The sequence below is a fragment of the Schistocerca cancellata genome, chromosome 9 (genome assembly GCF_023864275.1).
Source record: "Schistocerca cancellata isolate TAMUIC-IGC-003103 chromosome 9, iqSchCanc2.1, whole genome shotgun sequence".
Taxonomy (NCBI): domain Eukaryota; kingdom Metazoa; phylum Arthropoda; class Insecta; order Orthoptera; family Acrididae; genus Schistocerca; species Schistocerca cancellata.
In genome coordinates this window covers 52,139,497-52,162,465 of record NC_064634.1, presented here as the reverse complement: position 1 = coordinate 52,162,465, position 22,969 = coordinate 52,139,497, and positions in this window count along the sequence as shown.

Here is a 22,969-nt window from a genome sequence, read left to right as displayed (position 1 = left end):
TGAAGGAACGAACTAAATTGTTACTTACTAGCAACTATTAAATGAAGAAGAATAATCTCCATATATTCGGTTATGAATTACCACAATGGCACAATTAAGGGTAAATGACAAATAGTCGCGACAATATCGTATTAAAAAGATTAAATCTATCTAAGAGCAAGGGCTCTAGGGTAAGTAAAATGTGAGGGAAATGTATTAACAGTTAAATATTGTATATTGAAAAGTTTTATTTATCGGTTAAAACCTGACAAACTGAGCTTGTGGGTGGGGTATGTAGTGGGACGCGAAATTGAAGCGTCACCCATCCACCAGTGTCAGCCCAGTTTGCAGGTGACTATAAGTGTAATTTAGTTTGTTTATATATTTTTCTTATTATTTGTAATAGATATGAATTATCTAAAAGTTTTGTATTTTTTTGTGTGTTTCATGTACGGAGAGGGCGGCGCAACGAACGGAGGCAGCATCTTCGTTGCCGCGACCAGAGAGGAAATTGCTGGCCGCTATACGTCGCGGGTCGACAGCCGAGGAGCAACAGAAGATCCTGGAACCGAGTTGTTGCGTCGTGCTTCTAAAAATTAAAAAGAATGTTTTATACTCTTTTTTGTATAACAATGACGTCATAGAGATCTTAATCTTATTGAAAAGTCAGTCCGAATCTGTTAAGCCTGAGGTTCAGAACGTCTGTATATAGAAAGTTAATAAAACGGTGTATACTACTAAAGTTGAAACACGTGTTCTGAGGAATTATTTATGAAGAAGTATGTGAATTGATTAATAGTATATTGGACAAGATTATTGTGGTCATCGCAACTTCGAATCTAAAAAGTTTATTTAATGTGTGGTTCTAATTTCAATTCAATCAAGATAACGTGTATCAATATAAGTTCTGAGGAGAAAACAAACGAAGTTTAAATCGAAAAGTTTACGAAAACCAATTGGCCCAAGTGACGAAATTCTTTGCTTACGACTCCACTGATGTTTTACAGTTTCGTTCAAGAACCATTCTGTGGCAATTTAAAAAAGAATATAAATCATTTTTGAAGTGGGTTGTAACTGACGTAGGTGACGAAGTCTGCACATGGTCATATGATAAACGAAAGTCATTTATAAACAAACCTATACGTCGTTACACTACAATGGGTGGGGGGGGGGTTGGGGGGGACGGTGCGTGGGCGTGGTTGATATCACAAGTAATAAACTCTTCTCGTGTGGTCAGCCGAGTGGTGGCGTCGTCTTGTCGCAAAGTTTCGATGACATGGTCCTTACTTGAGGATGATGGGTACGAAATTCAGCGAAGCGTTGCGACAAGACGTCGCCACCTCTCGGATGATCACCCGAGAAGAGTTCGTCACTAGAATACGACGAGAAAGCCTGCAATCGCATTCAATACAACAAGTAGTTCCACAAAGCTCTTCAGCTTTCACCTTCCCTTAACACATTCTTTTTTTTTTAACGTAGATTTATTTTCACGTTTCAGTTCAGTTTCTCTTTATATCCTTTCCACTGCAATCAAGAAGAAGAATAAGTTTAAAACACCAAAATACATGGTCTTTTCCCTTCTAGGTACAGTCACGGAGTTGCCTACTGGTAGCTCTTTTGTTTTAGTTGTGATTCTATAGTCTCTCGCCTCGTTCGGGTCAAATGCAGACCATGCTAACAAGGGAACCTCCCCATCGCACCCCCCTCAGATTTAGTTATAAGTTGATACAGTGGATAGGCCTTGGAAAAAACTGAGCACATTGTCAATCGAGAAAACAGGAAGCAGTTGTGTGGAACTATGAAAAAAATAAGCAAAAGATACAAACTGAGTAATCCGTGGAAAGATAGGCAACATCAAGGATCGTGCGAGCTCAGGAGCGCCGTGGTCCCGTGGTTAGCGTGAGCAGCTGCGGAACGAGAGGTCCTTGATCCAAGTCTTCCCTCGAGTGAAACGTTTAACTTATTATTTTCATACAATTATTATCTGACAAACTCTTATGTTTTCATCACTTTCTTGGGAGTGATTATCACATCCACAGGTAAACCTAAAACGGGCAAAGTAGAAGGATCTTTTTACCCATTCGCTAAGTGTACAAGTTAGGTGGGTCGACAACATATTCGTGTCATATGACGCACATGCCGTCACCAGTGTCGTATAGAATATATCAGACGTGTTCATCTGTGGAGGAATCGGTTGACCTATGAACTTGCGATCAAATGTTTTCGGTTCCCATTGGAGAGGTACTCCTTTCGTCTACTAATCGCACGGTTTTGCGGTGCGGTCGCAAAACACAGACACTAAACTTATTACAGTGAACAGAGACGTCAATGAACGAACGGACAGATCATAACTTTGCGAAAATAAAATACGTAAACTTTTCACTCGAGGGGAGACTTCAACCAAGTACCTCTCGCTCCGAAGCTGCTCACGCTAAGCACGGGACTACGGCGCTCCTGAGCTCGCACCATCCGTGATGTTGCCTATCTTGCCACGGACTACTCAGTTTGTATCTTTTGCTTATTTTTTTCATAGTTCCACACAACTTCTTCCTGTTTTCTCGATTGATTTATGTTCAGTTTTTAATAGCTTACCCACTGTGCCAACTTATAGCTAAATCTGAGGGGGGTGCGATGGGGAGGTTCCCTTGTAAGTAGTATGAGGAGCTTGGTAAGCCTTTCTGACAAAAACGTGAATGGTACACGTAATAGTACTGACGTTTCAGTCATATTATTTTATTCGGACAAATTTTAAACTGTACTTTGCTGTAATACGCTTCTGAATTCCGTACAGCGGCATCTTACCATCAAGATGCCTCTTAATCTCAGTTTTCTCCGTGGGTACTCACTCTTCACTAGTTCTGGCGGATTGCTGGGTATTCTTCCATTGTGACATACGGAAGAATTTGTTTTGTTACTTAGGGTCAACAAGCACTAGCGAAACAGTGTCGTCACCTAATAAATACTAGACTTGATCTGGTCACAATGTGATGTATCATTAGACTAATAGACAATATGTGTAGGATGATTTATTTTACTTATTTCTCACGCATGTTAAACGAATGTAGACACGACTGCAACAACATTTCAGAAATGCAATACATAATCAACATTCGAAAATCAAGGAGTCCTTATGACCCATAAGTAAACAACGGAAATCTCGCCCCAAAGCTAGCTTTTGCTATTATAGTGCACACACGTAAATGGAATCTGCTGTCACACTCACAGTGACCAACGAATGTTCAAATTCGGACCGTTCAAAGTAGTGTATTCAAGATATTGTACACTGGAAATATCCAGGAAATGGTATATGATGTAACGATGGTTACCGGAACTGGATAACCATTTCTGTCAAAACCGTTCATGGTGCACGTAATAGTACTGACGTTTCAGTCATATTATTTTATTCGGACAAATTTTAAACTGTACTTTGCTGTAATACGCTTCTGAATTCCGTAGCGCGATAAGTTTGTAGTAAATTTACGTACATCCACAGCTTATCTTAACTTCAACCCAGAGTCTCCTCCGTCAACGCCTCTGACACATCTAATCTCCTGCTTGCTGCAGAACTGCTGTTATAATGAATTTTTTCAACTAAGCAACCGCCGATCAAAAAGTCTTAACAAAAATTAATGTGTTTTAGTGCAGAAGGAACATACACCTTTGACAAGAATGTCAGTTAACGTCGAAAGAAACAAAGTTTACCGGTCCACTCAGCAAATAACTTTATGACCTAACATGTGTGCTGCTTACAGCCGAAAGATATTGCTGCAGATAATCTCGCACAAGAGAGCTCTTGACGCTGGATGGCGTAAGTGCTGTGGCTCCGACACATCACTGCAAGTGGTAATAACATCATGTTGTTGTTGTGGTCATCAGTCCTGAGCTCTCCATGCTACTCTATCCTGTGCAAGCTTCTTCATCTCCCAGTATCTACTGCAACCTACATCCTTCTGAATCTGCTTAGTGTATTCATCTCTTGGTCTCCCTCTACGATTTTTACCCTCCACACTGCCCTCCAAAGCTAAATTTGTGATCCCTTGATGCCTCAAAACATGTCCTACCAACCGATCCCTTCTTCTAGTCAAGTTGTGCCACAAACTTCTCTTCTCCCCAATCCTATTCAATACCTCCTCATTAGTTACTTGATCTACCCACCTTATCTTCAGCATTCTTCTGTAGCACCACATTTCGAAAGCTTCTATTCTCTTCTTTTCCAAACTAGTTATTGTCCATGTTTCACTTCCATACATGGCTACACTCCATACAAATACTTTCAGAAACGACTTCCTGACACTTAAATCTATACTCGATGTTAACAAAGTCCTCTTCTTGAGAAACGCTTTCCTTGCCATTGCCAGTCTACATTTTATATCCTCTCTACTTCGACCATCATCGATTATTTTACTCCCTAAATAGCAAAACTCCTTTACTACTTTAAGTGTCTCATTTCCTAATCTAATTCCCTCAGCATCACCCGACTTAATTTGACTACATTCCATTATCCTTGTTTTGCTTTTGTTGATGTTCATCTTATACCCTCCTTTGAAGACACTGTCCATTCCGTTCAACTGCTCTTCCAAATCAATAACATCATCTGGTACAAAATTTAGAGAGATTTTTCTTACACTATAAATGAAAGCTGTTGGCAACCTTAGGCAAAGACAAATTTAAAAGACAATAAGGGCTTTAGACAGACTTAAGAAAGCTTATTGATACTGGATGACATAAGTTATTGACATTACTGTATATGACCTGCACGTAATTACAAATGGTAATTTCAAGTCATATTAAATTTTATGTCAAATGTTATAAAATGTTTTGAAATTACAACTTGTAATTACATGCCAGTCATATACGGCAGCGTCACAAAACGCACGCCATCCAGCATCAATAAGCTCTCTTAAGTGGAATTAAAGCGCTGTATGTCTTTTAAATTTCTCTTTGTCTAAGGTTGACATCAAATTTAATATACCTGAGTAAATTTTGTAATAGACAATCCTGTTAGCACTAGCAATTATGTATCGCTTTTTGTAGTAGCGCCACATCACTTACACCATCTGGTATCAACAAGATCTCTATGGGTTTATCTGCCAGCCACATCTCTCGGCTGTAAGCAGCACTCATGTTTGGTTATAAAGTTATTTGTTGTATTGACAAGTAAACTTCATGTTTCTTTCGATGTTAATTGACCATCTTGTCAAATCTGTATTTTCATTCTGTAGTAAGTGGAATGTATTTTGTTTTGAAACTCTTTGCTCTTCCATCATGTTTTAGCATAGGTCCTCTTTTAGGACATTTGCGTAAATTTACAAAATTAAAAAAAAATATTCTGTTGCCAAATTGTCACCAACACACCTGTAGATAAACAGAGTCCAAAACGCGTAATTAATAATAAATCGGTCCAGAAACATGGGGCGACTATAATTATGAGACTAACCTGTTACTTTAAAGCCATTTTCATCACTAAATTTAAGAGTAAAGGACTTTTTAGTCTTAGAATGACAATTTACATCTCAGTTCACCTTTCTTTTTCCAATCACGACTTATATTGGTTCGAGGCCAGCAGAATTCCATGTCTTCGCCTAGATACCCCCTTTGGGAGTTAAGTTAGTTATTCATTTAAGTTCAGTGACATCTCTTTACTATCGCCGTTGTTTGTTCACAAACAGCGTGTGTTCCATGCAGACTTCGCTAAATGCTATAGGTCCTCTAATTCCAGCTCACTTCCCTTGAAGAAGGAAGAGCATAACGGAATCACATCACTGATATCCTTTCATCATGGCGTTCGATATTACCAAGTTGTCTCCAAACACATTGTATTTATCAGGACACAAATATATCCAAGTTTCGTTCATAAAAAAAATATCCGACGCCATTTCTGGGGTGCCCGTTCTGCAGGTTTTCTTGCCCATCGATAACGGAGTCCATGGTGTTCTGGTGTACGACATGGTGCTCACCATCATCGTCGTGAATGGAGATTCGCATCGTGCAATCGTCTCCCTAGTAGTCTGACAGTACATCACATCCTCCAGTATCTTCGAACGCCGAATTCAGTATAACAACACTCAGCCCATGGGTTCTGTGACTCAAAAGTCGGAGGTATCTATCATCCTGTGCAGCTGTCAAACGTGGACGGCTTATGCGTTGTATGTCCTCAACACTACCTGTCAGTTTAAACAATTTCTTGCTCGCACCAATCACTTTGACTCGTAACACCATAGCTCTAATGCTCTACTGATTTATTTTGCTTTTTATTTTATTTAATGTTACAGCGTTGAGCTTCTGTAAATGTGTTTGAATCGATAACACAAAATTGTATGCTCCTTTCTTTGTTAAAATTTTGACGTCATGGTTTGATTCCATGCAAACTAGTATATCTGTCATTTAAATTCTTTTTCCCAGTTTGAGGGAGACAAAACATACTGTATATATTTGGAATTTGTTTAAATAATTTGGTTAGAACTACCTATATGTGCAAATGATATGTTTTGTTTAAAATGATTGTTCTCTGTTATGTAAACTGTTGACCTTCACTTAGGGTTCTTAATTATGTCATATGTAAAAGGTGTTGTCGTTCCCCTCGGGAACGGAACTGTGTAGCGCGCGCAAATTGTGGTTGGCATGGATAGAAAGGTGGAACAAAGAGTCAGTCGGGGACGAGCTGCCAAACTGTGCACTGCCCATGTAAAAGTTGTATATTTTGCTGGTTACGAGAGAGGCTTTTTCTGCCAATTTCAAATGCCTCGGATGGATGGATAAATAGCTGGAACGATTCTGGAATTGGTATCCATCATCGCCACCAAGAAGGGACAGAGTCCAGCAATTCTGTCTGCTAATCCACCTACCTACACGCAGTGGCCACCACATTGCGCAATCACTGTAACGGAATACTATAATAGTGTACAGTGAAGGATCCGCTTATTGGATTTTTGGAGTGCACAAATATAAGGTAAGTTATAATTGAATTGGCAACGGCCTTGCCGCAGTGGTTACACCGGTTTCCGTGAGATCACCGAAGTTAAGCGCTGTCGGGTGTGGTCGGCACTTGGATGGATGACCATCCGGGCCACCATGCACTGTTGCCATTTTTCGGGGTGCACTCAGCCTCGTGATGCCAATTGAGGAGCTACTCGACCGAATAGTAGCGGCTTCGGTCAAGAATACCATCATAACGGCCGGGAGAGCGGCGTGCTGACCCCACGTCCCTCCTATCTGTATCCTCCACGGAGGATGACACGGCAGTCGGATGGTCCCGGTAGGCCATTCGTGGCCTGAAAACGGAGTGCTTATAACTGAATTCATCTACCTACCTTGATTTTTTTCCCTATTGCAACACCTATCAGTTTCCTCTCCATTTGAACTATGATTACCGAGTGTCCTAATTTGTGAAAAAAATGAAAGCCTCAAAACATTAAATAATGTTGTTTGATCTTTGGTAAGAAGAGAGTATTCAGATTTACTGTGAATTTAGTGAAATTGTGGGAGGTAGTAAATATAGTTTTGTGAAAGCCTCCCAGTGATGCACACAGTCAAATTTAAAGTTTTATGGAATTTCAAAGTCACCCTATTAATCATTTACTTGAAAGTAGAAGACTGTGATAATAAAGACAACTTGCTGTTTCTTTTAAAAAATTAAAATTCTTAAAACTGAGGCTAATAAAGTTTTGCTTAGTTAACGATCATAACGCTGCCTGTAGTAAATTTTAAAAGGTGAGTCAGTTTCTTGTAAATTTGTCAACATTGTGTCTCACTGCAGTAAAAGTCGTGAATTGCAGTTTTGGAAAGTTGGATGCTTGCTAAGCACTTGTTTCTTTTGGGTATTGAAAGTGCATATTAATAGTGTAATAAGATCCACAGGTTATCCTTTACCACCATTTATGAAAACAATAATTTCTTTATTCAAAAGACAGTGAGAAGTAACCTGTCAGTGAATTTCAAAAATCGTTCAAATGGCTCTGAGCACTATGGGACTTAACATCTGTGGTCATCAGTCTCCTAGAACTTAGAACTACTTAAACCTAACTAACCTAAGGACATCACACACATCCATGCCCGAGGCAGGATTCGAACCTGCGACCGTAGCGGTCACTCGGCTCCAGACTGTAGCGCCTAGAACCGCACGGCCACTCCGCCCGGCGAGTGACGAACACTTGTTATTGTTCATCGCCTACTTTCAACCTTGAAGTCATCATCTGGCAAAACTATTACATTTTTTTCGTGGTGGATACCACATATCTGCAGTTTGAAATTTTGGCCCATAATGTTTTTAACTGTACACATATTAAGCCTTGGTGTAAGAAAAATTAGGTGATTTTGTGCCATGCATCAGGGTCATATGCGAGTATATGCTCAAACACTGTTTAAAGTGAAGATATTTTTAATTGGTCATGAATAATTTTAAAAGTTTTGTCAGATAATGACTTCGACACTGTCACTAGTTGAAAAGTAACGAAAGCAAACATTTTAATCATTTTGTACACTTTACTAGAATAAAGCGCAATTTTATGAAGACTCTGAAGCATGATTTTATGATTTCACTCTTAGTGGTTTCCTGTTTAATGTCTTGTCTCATGAGCAAACATTCTGAGCAGTTTTCAAGGTTTTTTAATAGAGATGTGGCCCCTCCACGCCCGCACCAACGTGGTGACCAAACCAAAAGTTCTACTGTCACCTCCAGAAACATGTTAGTTATCTAGTAAGTGGATCACAGGATGCTGGGCTGTGATGTTATCCGTGCGTCTGGGTAAGACTACGCATTAACACGGTTCATCAGGTGATAGATAGTAGACGAAACGGGAGTGAGGGTAGCGATTTGAAGAGCAGAGGGAAAAAAGTGCCATGGCTCGTGCCGTGGGGAAAAAAAAACCTCTGCGACAGTGGGATGGGTAGTAAGAGCAGTAGTGGCATACTAGCTGCGATAGTTCATGCAGGGTTGGATTTGTTAGTATAGGTATCATGCATCATTACCGTGGCAAGCGATGGCGATGTATCCGAGTTGCTGCAGCCGCTACATTCCTGGAACAATCAAGATCGTTATACAGTAGTGGAAGATCGGCCATAGATCATCTCACTGTGTGGGGGATGTGTGGAGCCTGTCTGCATGCAGTGTACGGTACGGCTTCCCTGTGTGGTGCCAGTTATTCGGCAGTGTATTCCAGCTGGATATCCAGTAATGTTTTCAAGGTCTTGCTGCTTGCTGCTTGCTCCCTACTGCTTTTGAGAATGGTGGTCGGTTGTTACCTCATGAAATCCTAATAAACCTCAAACCAATAGTTAATAAGCAAATATACTGAAAAAAGGACTTTCAGTTCTTAGAAACGAATAGTTACTTACAAGGGAACCTCCCCATCGCACCCACTTAAGATTTAGTTATAAGTTGATACAGTGGATAGGCCTTGAAAAACTGAACACAAATCAATCGAGAAAACAGGAAAAAGTTGTGTGGAACTATGAAAAAAATAAACAAAATATACGAACTGAGTAGTCCATGTGCAAGATATGTAACATGAAGGCCAACACACACTCAACACTGCCGTGGTCCCGTGGTTAGCGTGAGCAGCTGCGAAACGAGAGGTCCTTGGTTCAAGTCTTCCCTCGAGTGTACATTTTACTTTTTTTATTTTCGCAAAGTTATGATCTGTCGTTCTTTCAGTGACGTCTCTGTTCGCTGTAATAAGTTTAGTGTCTGTGTTTTGCGACCGCACCGCAAAACCGTGCGATTAGTAGACGAAAGGACGTGACTCTCCAATGGGAACCGAAAACATTTGATCGAAAGGTCATAGGTCAACCGATTCCTCCACAGGAAAACACGTCTGATATATTCTATACGACACTGGTGACAGCATGTGCTTCACATGACAGGAATATGTTGTCGACCCACCTAACTTGTACCCTTGGCGAATGGGTAAAAAGATTCTTCTACCTTGCCCGATTTAGGTTTTTTCGTGGATGTGATAATCACTCCCAAAAAAGTGATGAAAACATAAGAGTTTGTCACATAAACTGCAACAAATGAATGCAACAGTTTCACAGTCGCACAGTTTTCTCTGTGCTCTGTCAAAACATGTTTTAACTGTTTTCAAATTTTTCCGTGTGTAGACCGTCAAATCCTGCATATGTCCAAGCAAATCTGAACATGTCCTGGAATTTTGGAGAGCGAAGTTGATTATGTGTGAGTGCTTGAATTTTGATAATTGTCTGAAAATAAAAAAAATAAACTTTTCACTCAAGGGAATACTTGAACCAACGACCTCTCGTTCCGCAGTTGCTCACGCTAACCACTGGACCAAGGTGCTCCTCAGCTCACAGTTATCCTTGATGTTGCCTATCTTGCGCATGGACTATTCAGTTTGTATATTTTGCTTATTTTTTTCATAGTTCCACACAACTTCTCCCTGTTTTCTCGATTGATGTGCGTTCAGTTTTTCAAGGCCTATCCACTGTGCGAACTTACAACTAAATGTGAGGGGGGTGCGATGGGGAGGTTCCCTTGTTAGTCGTAACAGTAAAAGGAGAGGACCCAATGCTGAACCCTGTGGGACGCCGCGTGTTGTGCAGCTGGACGGGCCGCCTCGCGCGCCCGCAGCAGCGCGCGGTACCTGTTGCGGCGGTCGCAGTGAGTTATTGCGGGCCGAGCGCTGGTCGGCGGCCGTGTCCGCCACCGCTAACGCTGACTGAGGGCAGCCATTCCGGAGACAGCGTCTCCCAGAGCCCAGATGGACGGCTCACCCGCGCCCCAGCCGTCCGCAGCGCCGGTCATGCGTTAAGCGGAAGGTACCGTAGGGAATAGCGGACCACTCAGAACAACAACACCTACCGTGTCGTTTCGTCTCGGTTCCCTCTTACCCCGGCATACCAGCCCAAAGACTGAAATTAAACTCAAAGAATTGGATTACTTGGCTAGGAAATTGGTAGCTGGCAACTAACCTACTATGCCTCTACAGGGTGTTACGAAAAGGTACGGCCAAACTTTCAGGAAACATTCCTCACACACAAAGAAAGAAAATATGTTATGCGGACATGTGTCCGGAAACGCTTACCCTCCATGTTAGAGCTCATTTTATTACTTCTCTTCAACTCACATTCATCATGGAATGGAAACACACAGCAACAGAACGTACCAGCGTGACTTCACACACTTACCGGAAATGTTCAAAATTTCCTCCGTTACCGAGGATACATGCATCCACCCTCGGTCGCATCACAGCCGTCCACAATACGAGCACGAAGAGTCTCTACGTTTGGTACCGGGGTTGCGTAGACAAGAGCTTTCAAATGCCCCAATAAATGAAAGTCAAGAGAGTTGAGGTCAGGAGAGCGTGGAGGCCGTGGAATTGGTCCGCCTCTACCAATCCATCGGTCACCGAATCTGTTGATGAGAAGCGTACGAGCACTTCGACTGAAATGTGCAGGAGCTCCATCGTGCATGAACCACATGTTGTGTCGTACTTGTAAAGGCACATGTTCTAGCAGTACCGGTAGAGTATCCCGTATGAAATCATGATAACGTGCTTCATTGAGAGTAGGTGGATGAACATGGGGCCCAATCGAGACATCAAGAACAATACCTGCCCAAACGTTCACACATAATCTGTGTTGATGACGTGATTGCACAACTGCGTGCGGATTCTCGTCAGCCCACACATGTTGATTGTGAAAATTTACAATTTGATCACGTTGGAATGAAGCCTCATCCGCAAAGAGAACATTTGCACTGAAATGAGGATTGACACATTGTTGGATGAACCATTCGCAGAAGTGTACCCGTGGAGGCCAATCAGCTGTTGATAGTGGCTGCACACGCTTTACACGGTACGGAAACAACTGGTTCTCCCGTAGCACTCTCCATACAGTGACGTGGTCAACGTTACCTTGTACAGCAGCAACTTCTCTGACGCAGACATTAGAGTTATCGTCAACTGCACGAAGAATTGCCTCGTCCATTGCAGATGTCCACGTCGTTCTAGGTCTTCCCCAGTCGTGAGTCATAGGCTGGAATGTTCCGTGCTCCCTAAGACGCCATTCAATTGCTTCGAACGTCTTCCTGTCGGAACACATTCGTTCTGAAATTCTGTGTCGATACAAACGTACCGCGCTACGGCTATTGCCCCGTGCTAATCCATACATCAAATGGGCATCTGCCAACTCCGCATTTGTAAACATTGCACTGACTGCAAAACCACGTTCGTGATGAACACTGACCTGTTGATGCTACGTACTGATGTGCTTGATGCTAGTACTGTAGAGCAATGAGTCGCATGTCAACACAAGCACCGAAGTCAACATTACCTTCCTTCAGTTGGGCCAACTGGCGTTGAATCGAGGAAGTACAGTACATACTGACGAAACTAAAATGAGCTCTAACATGGAAATTAAGCGTCTCCGGACACGTGTCCACATAACACCTTTTCTTTATTTGTGTGTGAAGAATGTTTTCTGAAAGTTTGGCCGTACCATTTTGTAACACACTGTATAGAGGTGTGCTACGACTGGTGATGGTAAGGTGCTTAAGAAACGTTTGTAGTAATTTCGATTAACAACATGAATACCAATTGTGAAGGAAAGAAAAGGAGAGCTAGAAAAACAATTTTATGTTGCTAGGAAAGGGTGAACATAGTTTAATATTTGACGAATGTTCTGTTCGTATTGCGCAAAGTATCAAACTGATCATGACGGCTTATCTAAATACGAGACTTCGCCCTCGGTAAAATCTACGTGTTTTTCCATACTAGCTGACAAACCCAACATTACTTGGCTGGGATCTAGGTAGCTGGTGACTAACCTACTATGCTACCTTAGCTGTGTGCTATGTCAGTTGATGGCAAGGCGCTTAAGAAAAGTTTGTAGCAATTTCGATTAACAACACGAATACTAATTGTGAAGGACAGAAAAAGAAAGGTAAAACAACAATTTTATATTGCTAGGAACGAGTGAACATAATATAACACTCGTATCATGGGCTGTTCGTATTGTGTGACACATCAGACTGGCGCAGACGGCTTACCCATGTGCACTGAAGCGCCAAAGAAACTGGTATCGCACACATTCAAGTACAGAGACATGTAAACAGGCAGAATACGGGGATGCAGTTGGCAACGCCTATATTAGATGTAAAGTGTCTGGCGCAGTTGTTAGATCGGTTACTGCTGCTACAGTGGCAGAATATCAAGATTTAAGTGAATTTGAACGTGGTATTGTAGACGGCGCACCAGCAATGCGACACAGCATCTCCGAGGTAGAGATAAACTTGGGATTTTCCCGTACGGTCATTTGACGAGTGTACCGCTAATATCGGGAATCCGGTAAAACATCCACCCGGAAAAAGATCCTGCACGAACGGGACCAACGACGACTGAATAGAATCGGTCACGATAAACCAGTCAAAATTCAAACAAATACCTAGGAATTACAATTACGAACAACTTAAATTAGAAGGAACACGTAGAAAATGTTGTGGGGAAGCCTAACCAAAGACTGCGTTTTATTGGCGGGACACTTACAAAATGTAATCGATCTACTAAGGAGACTGCCTACACTAAGCTTGTCTGCCCTCTTTTAGAATACTGCTGCGCGGTGTGGGATCCTTACCAGATAGGATTGACGGAGTGCCTCGAAAAAGTTCAACGAAAGGCAGAACGTTTTGTATTATCGCGAAATACAAGAGAGAGTGTCACTGAAATGATACAGGATTTCGGGTGGACATCATTAAAACAAAGGCGTTTTTCTGTGCGGTGGAACCTTCTCACGAAATTCCAATCACCAGCTTTCTCTTCCAGATACGAAAATATTTTGCTGACACCGACCTACATAGGGGGAAACGATCACTATGATAAAATAAGGGAAATCAGAGCTAGTACGGAATGATATAGGTGTTCGTTCTCTCCGCACGCTGTACGAAATTGGAATAATAGAGAACTGTGAAGGTGATTCGATGAACCCTCTGCAAGGCACTTAAATGTGATTTGCAGAGTATCCATGTAGATGTAGATGTAGATCAAAACGACGTACATAAGTTAAATTAGTGATTTCTGATACATAAAAATTAATAATAAATAAAGAAGAGAATGGCCTTAAAACCGGGTGAGTGTAATTAGTGTGCAGGTATTCACAAAGGTTCACTGTGGGTTGTAATCATATTATGGCAGCGAAACTTGGTAAATATGCCAATGCATTAACGCTGAACCTATTTAAGCCAGAAAAACAATTAGTTTCAGTTTTTGTCACCAGGTACAAATCCGGGGCTGTACACTAGTTGTCTGACGGTATGGCGTCCACAATGTCATCTGACAAGCCGCAGCTTGAGTGAACAGTATGGTTGTCGGTGCAACTGTTTTATGTGAACGGCAGAAATTAAGTGCTGGATTGAAGGCCCGATATCATTAAGTGGTTTAGTGAAGATGATAATGAAATTCGTTAACACTGGTGAGCTTGGTCTTGAAGAGGAAGACGCCCTATCCCAGAGGAAGTTATTGACAAGGTTGTTGTTGCTGTAACTGATCAGCCAGCACGTGTCCCGTTTACTGCTGATGCTCGTGCAGTGTCACTTCCGATTGTCAACAGTATGGAGAATATTGCGATCTAGTTTACACTGGCACCCGCAGAAGATCCAGAAGACGCAGCAACTGAAACCTCATCATCCGCGGTAACGTTATGAATTTGCTCTTCGATTTCTGACAGGGATCGAAGTTGATAACATATGGCTAGGCAATATTCCATGGAGTGACAAGGCATACATTACACTACAGGGTGCAGTGACTAGACAAAACTGGCTAATTTGAATTCTGTTAATTCTTTGCACTTACCTTATGAGACAATGTGGTGAGGATTCACAAGCACCTTTATCTTCGGTCCGTTCTCCTTTGAAGAAAATACACTGAAGGGCTTATCAGGTGTAAAGTGACGTCTGCACTTTATCGAGACCTCCTTGTACAGTATGTGGTTCCTGCTATGGAAGCTATCAGCTGTGTGGAAACCATTGTTTTGATGCAAAAAGCGGCAACAACTCATGTCCCTCGCACAGTGAAATATCTGATTAATGCAACATTCCACGAACCTGTTATCTCCAGAGGTTTAAAAGATACATGGAGTACAAGATTAACTGATCTGAATCCACGTGATTTATGTCCTGAGGATAACTAAAAGAGTTTCTTTACCAGGTACACGTTCGGTTTCTACCAGATCTGAAGGACAATGTACAGAAACAAGTGGCTCAGATTTCACCGGAACTGCTGCGAGCACCATTGATCACGTTGTTTACGGATGTAGCATCTCGTCGGCCCCTCCAACGCTCATACTGAACAAACTGTTTAAGCTGTGGTTTATAATAAAATCAACATTGTGCCTTCTTCACATGTTTGACCTTTTCTTGCACTCACAGCGCCAGATTTGTACCCGATGGTCACAACTGGATCTAACTTTTTTCCAGCGTAAATCTATTCTTCATTAATGCATTACAATATTTGCCAAGTTCCGCTGTCACACGACAATTATAGCCCACGTCGGACCTCTGTGAGAAGCTGCCCTTTATTTATAACCACCCTGTACATTAAATGAGACTCTGTTTAAAGTACTGTTTGTAAACTAATGCTTCAACGAGTGTATTGGTGTAATGTAAAGTTTATACTAGAACTATTTGAAAAGTAAGTTTCGATCGGTCGTGAAATGTAAAAAACTGTGAAAATCAAAAATATTTTATTTTTAATAGTGAGCTAGACCTTCCAGCTACTTCTCTACATATTCGCCTCTCCGACCGTCGTCATGGAGTTGTACCAACTTCACAATACGCCTGTCATAGTAGACGGCTGCCTGTACTTTCCGCCTGTTTTATACGCTGTCTACAGCTCGTTATCTGTGCCAAAACGTTGTCTTCAAAGTCAGTGGTTCGTGTGGGCAGAGATGAAACTCAGGGCGAAACAATTACAGGCTGTGTTGTGGATGATCAAGCGCTCCCCGTCGAAAACGCTACAGAATCATCTTAATTTTTCCTGCAGAGTGCGACCGAGAAGTATCATGAAAATCGAAATGCGTGACAATTATGTTGTAATTTCCTTGATGAAGGTAGTTAATATTTTCACTAGAACATACGCCCCACCGGCCTAAACAGTCTCCATTCGATTTCCTGTGTATTATAAGCATAATGAACTGCATTTATGGTTTCACCTACACATATCTCTCACGAACCACAGACACTGCCGAGGTGAGGTAGCTTTCATGACTTCAACAACAAGATTTGTCGTAAAGTAGATGCTACCGCAATGGAGTATTGTCTGTGAATGGGCTAGATTAACGTGGCTTTTTAGTGGCTGCAGAGGAAACAGCCTGGATGATTGACTGGTCCGACCATGTAACATTAGAGAACATGGTCTTACTGAGCTGGTTATCTCAACGGTTGAAAGCAAAGAGAACTACAGGGGTTACATTTTTCTCGAGGCTCTACTGTATGAATTAATGATCATAGCGTTCTCGTAGTACGATACTCTGGGGATAAAATACGTCCCACTTCCAATCTCTGGGAGGTCACTCTGGCAGTCTATGGGTGGGAGCACGGAATATTACATCCCGTAATTGAGTATGTAGGTCAAAATTTACGAAGGATAATGGATTGGTCGAAGTTATATGAAGTTTGGTGGCAGAAATAACAGGGCTTCTGGTTACATCAGTACACTGTAATCTAGACAAATTCAAATAGGGATAAAGTAGCAGCAGTCCTACTAATGAATAAGGAAATAGGAATGCAAGTAAGCTAGTGTTACACAGTGGGATGTACTATGTACAAATGTAAAGTTTTCCCAAAGTCGTCACCAGCCAGTATACAGCCAAGGCAAGATAGGCCAATGCTTCATCTCGCTCCACGTCGCTAATCAGAACTGCAGACAGGCAGAAAACCGACATTGCGAATAGCACAAGAAGCCGAGAAGATATTGCTTCGTCTCACATGGGCGGGAGCCCGGATAGGTAAACTCAGCAACGTGACCTTAGCAAGAAGAAGACGTAAAGTCATTCTGACAGCACAGCTACATTTTGCAAGACAAAGTGTCACAAGAACACCTATCAGCCTGCTGATGCGGTGGAAAGGCAACAAGTTTCACCCTGAAAAGCCAATCTTCAATATCGAGGGCTGGTGAAGGCCGTTGACGTACTCAGAAAGGTAGGCTCCAGTTGGGGCCTAACTTCGAAATTCTGAGAAAAATAGGGGTAAGCTATAGGGAAAGAGGAGTAATATACAGTAAAATCAGGAGCCAAGAAAGAACAAAAGAACAATAAGAGTGGAAGAGCAGGAACGAAGTGCTCAGATTAAAAGCGTGTAAGACAGGTGTTATAACCAGGAATAACACAATAACCTCTTCAGTCTGGTTTATTAAATCACAAATCACTTTTTAACAATTATGTTAGCCAAGCGTCTACCCAGGATCAGACTAGAAGTAATGCATATTTAAAGTTTGGTTATACCAATGTCCAAATGTGCATGGTGAGGTGCATGTCCCGTAATTATTCCCAAGTCCAGTGAAGTTCAGTCTCTCCATGTGAAGGCGCAAGATTTTCCGCCGAGCAGCCAGGTAACCTCGAGTGGTGCGGCGAGTCATCCACAAGCAACTGGAACACGGTGTACTGCCCTTCCCGACGAGAACTGTCGTTTGCGGCGGCGGCCGGGTTTATATAAGGCTTGCTAGTTAATGGAGCCGTCGGCTGGGGTCGCTGTTTTCCAGGGAAAACCAATCGCAATGTTTCCTGGCGTAGCCAATTGCTGTGTGCTGACAAACGCGCGCGCGCGAAGGCGGCCAGCGATGGTAGCCGCGAGCCGCCCGGAGAAGTGCGGCCAGCGATGTATTTGGCGGCCACGTAAGGGAGCGTGCGTGTGAAGACGGCCAGCGATGGAAGCAGCGGGCCGCACAGAGAAGTGCGGCCAGCGATGTATTTGGCGGCCGCGTACTGGAGCGCGTTGTTCGGTGTTTGTTAGAAGTGGTTGGTTCAAATGGCTCTGAGCACTATGGGACTCAACATCTTAGGTCATAAGTCCCCTAGAACTTAGAACTACTTAAACCTAACTAACCTAAGGACATCACACACACCCATGCCCGAGGCAGGATTCGAACCTGCGACCGTAGCAGTCCCGCGGTTCCGGATTGCAGCGCCAGAACCGCTAGACCACCGCGGCCGGCTGTTAGAAGTGGTGTATACCACACCCCTTCCCCAGTGGGGAAGCTTGGAAACATTGGCTGCGAATGAACGCCACGTCCATGGCGTCCTCCTCCTCCGAAACCTCGGCGTCGGCGGTGAGACTGGGCACAGGAGCATACGGGCGAAAACGCCCCGGCCGGGGGCGAAGGTTATAGCGTGCGGAACGCGGCAGCAGAGGAGGCAGTGCAGGATGAACCAGTGGCATGTCCTCATCGGCATCCTGAGTGACGTAGGGGTGGCGATCGGGGGAGTCCTCGGAGAGCCCGGCTGGCTGTGGCTGGGTCTGGTCCACGACCGGGGAAAGAAGCTTTGGCTAGGAAGCGTCGTCCGTGAGCCGACCGGGGGCCAACTGCGAGGACCACCCTGGCTTGTCCTCCTCTGGTTGGGGTGGGGAATCAGGGGGAGCAGGGGACGGGAGGAGAATATGCCGAGGGGGGGGGGGGAGGAGAATAACGATTGGGAAGACAGGCGAGGGCGAAGCTGATTGGCATGTCGAAGAACCTCCCGATCGGGAAGTTGAACCCGGAAGACTTTCCTGCCCCTGCTCTGGATGATGGTGGCCGGAATCCAGGCTGGTTATTGGCCGAATCCCTTCACCCATACCAGAGTACCTGGGCGGAAACGAGAAGCAGACAGCGACGGAGCCAACCGAGGTGTCGGCAGAAGCAGATTCAAGAGGGTCCGGGGCTCCCGTCCGTGAAGAAGTTCCGCCGGGCTTTTATCTCCGATGGACATGGACCTGTAACTGCTCTAGAAAGAAGTAAGAGATGCGTCGGGGGAGTGATCCTGGAGGTATTTCTTCATCTGAATTTTGAAGGTGCGGACCATCCTCTTTGCCTCGCCATTAGATTGAGGATGGAAGGAGGGCGTCGGAATGTGGCGAATGCTGTGCCGGGCACAGAAAACCCGAAAATCCTCACTGCGGAATTTCGGACCGTTATCCGAGACGAGAACCTCCGGCAGACCTTCAATGGCAAATATTTTTTCTAAGGCTGCAATGGTGGTGGAGGTGGAAACGGAGTTGCAGCGGACAATATATGAAAACCTGGAATATGCGTCGACGACAATAGGAAACATGTCATTAAACACCGGCCCAGCAAAATCAACGTGCACCCGTTCCCCAGGGCGAGCACATGGTGGCCAAGAGGCAAAGGAATGTCGTGGAGCTGCCTGGTGGCGTTGGCAGGAGAGACACGTCTGCGTGAGGCGTTCAATCTCCTGAGTCATAGCGGGCCAGTATGTGAACCGGCGAGTCAAAAGCTTCGTCCGTGATATCCCCCAATGACCTTGGTGTAACAGGTGCAGAACGTGCTGACGTAAAGACTGCGGAATGACGACCCGTGGATGTGCGTCGTCAGAAAGAAGTAGAAGGACCACGTCAACCAACTGAAGCTGATGGCGGACAGTAAAGAACTGACGAAACGCCGCAGAAGCCGTGGGAGGCGGTCGTTCGGGCCATCCATAACGCACGTGACGACAGACTTGTCGGAGCACCTCGTCGTTACTGGTTGCATCCGCTACCCGAGAGCTGGTATTGGGAAACGCCTCTACTGCGGCCTGTGCTTCTTCGTCTACGTGTAAACAGACAATTTCCTCTTTGTCGAAACCCAAATCCGGTCCTCATGGAAGGCGGGAGAGGGCATCAGCGTTGGCATGCTCGGCTGTGTTGCGAAAGTGGATTTCATACTGGTATCGTGCCAAAAACAAAGCCCAGCGCTGAAGACGGTGAGCAGTCCGGTCAGGGATGTTTGCTGCAGGATTGAATAATGATATGAGGGGTTTATGATCCGTAATGAGGTGAAACTTTGTACCATACACAAAAACATGGAACTTCTTTAAGGCGAAGATGATGGCCAGTGCCCCTTTTTCATTTTGGGAATACCGGCGTTGCGTATCGGTTAATGTTTTCGATGCATAGGCCACAGGGTGCTCCGACCCATCTGTCTCCCTGTGAGCCAGGACCGCCCCGATGCCTGTATCCGAGGCATCCGTTGCAATGACGATTTGCTTAGTAGGGTCAAAGCGTGCGAGGCACGGGGCCTGCAGTAATTGGGATTTCAACCTGTGGAAGGCGCGGTCGCATGCCGGCATCCACTCGAAAGGAACCCCTTTTTTTGCATAACTGAGACAAGAGGGCAGTAGCCGTCGCAGCCGCGGGTAAGAATTTTCGGTAATATGAAATCTTCCCCAGAAAGGAACGAACTTGCGTCAGCGTTGTAGGTCGTGGCAGCGTGATGATGGCTTCTATATGTTTCTCTAACGGACGAACACCCGAACAGGAGATGACGTGGCCCAGGTACTCAATTTCAGGTTGGAAAAAAACAACATTTTTCTTTCCTACATTTTAGGCCAGCCTCCCGTAAGACATGGAATAAAGATTGCAGGTTGTGAAGGTGCTCCTCCGTCGTACGACCCGTCACCACGATGTCGTCCAAATATTTAATGCATCCATCCACTTTAAGAACTAATTGTTCAAAAAACCGCAGGAAAATAGCAGGGGCAGTGGCTATCCCAAGCATAAGGCGTTTCAGACGATATAACCCGTGCGGTGTGTTGAGGGTCAGGAACTGCTGAGATGCGGCATCAAGTGGGAGTTGAAGGTATGCTTCAGCGAGGTCTATTTTCGAGAAGAATTTTCCACCCTTCAATTTGGACAGCAACTCCTCTGGCTTTGGAATAGGATATGTCTCGATCTCTGATTGAGCGTTAACTGTTATTTCAAAGTCGCCGCAGAAACGGAGCTGCCCTGACGGCTTCCCAACAACGACGAGGGGAGTAGCCTACTGACTAGAAGGAATAGGCTGAAGAACGCCACTTGCCGTGAGGCGGTCCAACTCCTCCTTCACTTGATCTCTGAGAGCTAAAGGAACGGCACGGGCACGAAAATGCCGACGCCGCGCATTCCGTTTCAGTGTGATGTGTGCCTCAAACACCGGGGGTCAACAGGTCTGCATAATCCTGGCAAAGCCTGTCCAGATCCGAGTACGGAACCTCGTCTGACACCAAATTCACAGAATCGTCGATTGAAAAAACAAATTTCCGAAATGCGTCCAGCCCATATAAATTCTCAGAGGAATCCCTGTTAACGACTAAGAAGGTGACCTGGCGGGTGACATTCCGGTATGTCGTCGGCAAGTCGGCTTGACCGCGGACTGGAATGGAATGTTTACCATACGCCATGAGGCGTCGCGGCGTGTCGTGCAAGGGAGGAGCTCCAAGTCTCAAATATGTGGCGTAATTTAGAATGCTCACGGCTGCGCCAGTGTCGACCTGTAATTGAATCGGTTTTTCCGCAATCAGGACTTCAATAAAAAGGCTATTGGTGGTCTCCTGATGATCAATAGCGGCGATCAGATTAACATCCATCGGAAGATCCGAAGGTTGCTGCGGCCGGCGGGACTTTGGACACACAGAAGCTAAATGGCCCTCGGAAGAACATTTGTAGCAAAAGGCCCGTCGATCAGGACAGTCATCTCGTTGATGTTTTTTAAAACAATCAGGACATGATGGCAAACGTTTTGGCACCCACGACCGGTTTGAGCGGTTGGAGCGAGTTGGCGGACGGGTGTGCTGAGTGGACCGGCGGCCTGCCCGCATTATCGCTACTTCGGAATCATCACTCGGGCGGGCCTTAGCCGCCGGCTCTGATGTGTTTACATTGACTGCTGCGATGTCTACCCATGATTCTAGTTTCTCGCCTGCTGCACGGGTCACCTCGAAGCTTTGTGCCAAGTCCAAGTCTTTATCCAAAGAGGGGTCGACGAGCTGAAGGACTTCATGCTGGAACTCCCTTTCTGGCGTGCCCCTGATTATCATGTCCCGGATCGTTTCTTAATTTTAGACGCAACAAAGTGACGTCGTCGCCCCAAGCCTTGCAATTCCGCTGCCCACTCTCTGTGCCTCTAATTCGGCTGTTTCTTGGGTTGGTAAAAGGCGACTCGAGATGAAATAACATGGGTATGGCGCTGGTAATATTTAGTGAGCAACGAGCGAATCTCGGCAAAAGTCAACTCCGAAGGTTTTGATAAGGGGGCCAGTTTGCACAAGAGTCGATGAATGTCAGGTTTAGACCAAGATAAAAACAAAGATTTCATGATGCCAATGTCAGTTACCTTGAAAGCACGGAAATCTTCCAGCAATCGGGATTCGTAGGCTTCCCATTCCTCTAACGCGTCTTAAAAAGACGGAAACGGTGGTACTTTCTGCGTGGCCTGCGTCTGCATGAACCCTTGTATAAGTGGCTGGAGGGTGTTGAGTAGCAGCCTGTGGTTCTCGCCCTGCTGCTGGAGAAGTTTCTTGAGGAGACCTTCCAACGTCTCCTCGTGCGTGCTCGTCGCCATTTTATTGTGTTATAACCAGGAATAACACAATCACCTCTACAGTCTGGTTTATTAAATCACTAATCACTTTTTAACAATTATGTTAGCCAAGCGTCTACCCAGGCTCAGACTGAGAAGTAATGAATATTTAAAGTTTGGTTATACCAGTGTCCAAAAGTGCATGGAGGGGTGCACGTCCCGTAATTATTCCCAAGTCCAGTGAAGTTCAGTCTCTCCAAGTGAAGTCGCAAGATTTCCGCAGAGCAGCCAGGTAACCTCGAGTGGTGCAGTGAGTCATCCACAAGCAGTTGGAACACGGCGTACTGCACTTCCCGATGAGAACTGTCGTTTGCGGCCGCGGCCGGGTTTATATAAGGCCTGCTAGTTAATGGAGCCGTCGGCTGGGGTCGCTGTTTTCCAGGGAAGACCAATCGCAATGTTTCCTGGCGTAGCCAATTGCTTTGTGATGACAAACGCGCGCGCGCGAAGGCGGC